Here is a 2,221-nt window from a genome sequence, read left to right on the forward strand (position 1 = left end):
CCCTTCTCCCATCTCTTTCATCTGGCTGTTCATTTGCATCCTTTATAACAAATCAATAGATGTAAGTAAAGGGTTTCCTATTGTTCTGTGAACCATTCTAGCAAATTAAATTATACCCAAGAAAGGAATCAGAGGAACCCCAGTTTAATATAGGTTACAGTCGGTAATAAAGGTTAAGCTTGAGACTTGCACCTGGCATCTGAAACAGGAGGCAATCTTCTGGGCCTGAGCCCTCATCTGTGGGATCTGCCACTATCTTCAGGTAGTTAATGTAGAATTAAATTGGAGAATGGGATTCTCAGCTGGTATCTTCTGCTAGTGATGACTGGGGGTTTAGGGGGGAGCAACCCTATTGTGTTGAGTGGTGTGGGAGAGTAGGAAAAAAATGTTTTTCCTATCTCTAACAATGGGATCAACATTAGAATGAAGAAACATGAGAAAAAATTCAGCGGACTGGAAGATAGAAATTGCCCAACCTGAACAAGAGAATGAAACTAAAATGGGGTTTGGGAAGGAGCCTCAGGGACCTGTGGAATTATCACAAAAGATCTATGAGGGGGCAGAAAAATTGCTCCAAGAAATAGTGGCTGAAAACATTTCAAATTTGGGGAGAGACAAAAACTACAGAATTCAACAATATATAAAAAGAATCATATACCAACAATAAGTGGGATTTATTCCAAGGAAGCAAAGCTGGTTCAATAGTAGAAAATCAATGAATGTAATTCACCTTATTAATAAGATAAAGAACAAAAAAATCACATGATTACATTAATTGATGCAGAAGAATTGCCAAAATCTGATATCTATACATGATAAGTTCAGAAAAGTAAGAATAGAGAACTTCCTCAACTCAATAAAGAACACCTGTAGAAAAACCTTCAGATAACTTTGAACCTAACTGTGAAGGCCTGATTTTAATATCAGGAAAAAAGGCAAGTATTTCTTTTCTCATCAATCTTATTCAACATAGTGCTGGTGCTAGCCAGTGCAATAAGGTTATAAAAGAATATAAAAGCTGTATAGATCTCAAAGGAAGAAGTAAAATTGTCTTTATTTGAAGATAATGTAGACAAAATCCTAAGGAATATCAACAACAAAAAGCTCATAGAACAACAACAACAAAAAAACGAGGGCTGGGATTTTAGTTCAGTGATAGAGAACTTGCCTCACATATGTGAGGCCCTGGATTTGATCCCCAGCACCACATAAAATTAAATAAATAAAGTTATTGTGTCCAACTACAACTAAGATTTTTTTTAATGACCTATAAACTCCTCTCTTTGTTTAAGAGAATTTGAGTTGGGTTTTTATCATGTTATTGAAAGAGAAATATATTCATATTCAGTGCCTAAAATTTGCCCATGTCTATTCTAGGCAATAAGGATACATCGGCAAATAAAACAAAATTCTTCCTTTCAAAGGTGGTCAGAAGAGATGTAAAAAGTTAAAGCAGGTTAAAGAGAGGGGAAAGAAATGAAGATTTCTACTTTTAGAAAATGTGTTGAGGCAGACCTCTTGGACTGGATACCTCACCAAATGAGGGATTTGGCCAAGGGGGTGTCTCAGGGAAGAGTTATAGGCAGAAGGGGTCCAAAAAAGCCCAAGGCTGGAACGTGCATGGTTTGTTTGAGAAAAGGCAGGGTGCTGATGTGGCTGAAGTACAGTGACACAGAGGAACAAGAACAGGCTGTGCGCAGAGAGGACCCTGTGCCCTACCATACAACTTCTTGTCGACATGAGGATTTTACTTACAGTGAACTGAGAAGTACCAGAGGATTCAAGTAAGAGTGACCTGAGTGTTTATGTTTAGTCCTGACCAGTTCAACAGATATACAAAGCAACTGGTTTGCTGAGACCTAGGTTAACTCATACCCACTCCTCAACTTCTTTTCCTTACCTTTCCTTCCCCCGCCCCCCGCATTTCAAATATCTCTACATATTCTTCCATTTGTTATTTCCTCCTTCTGAGAACTTCCTCTGTCCCTTCACAAGACTAACCCTTCCAGCATCTTCTGGGGCACTGTCCTGCTTGTGAATAAATTGCTTTCCCAGCCTGCTAGAAGCCTGCCAATGAATGTAATCATTACCTGTAAGCAGGACAGCCAAGGATTGCATAAACTTTCAGTGTAAATTTAGCCCTGAGTTCCTGCTCCTCCCTCCAAAGATATTCTACCAATCAAGAAAAGAAACCATTCTGGGCACATTGACTACTTGTGAC

Source organism: Marmota flaviventris, chromosome 19 (genome assembly GCF_047511675.1).
Source record: "Marmota flaviventris isolate mMarFla1 chromosome 19, mMarFla1.hap1, whole genome shotgun sequence".
Lineage (NCBI taxonomy): Eukaryota > Metazoa > Chordata > Mammalia > Rodentia > Sciuridae > Marmota > Marmota flaviventris.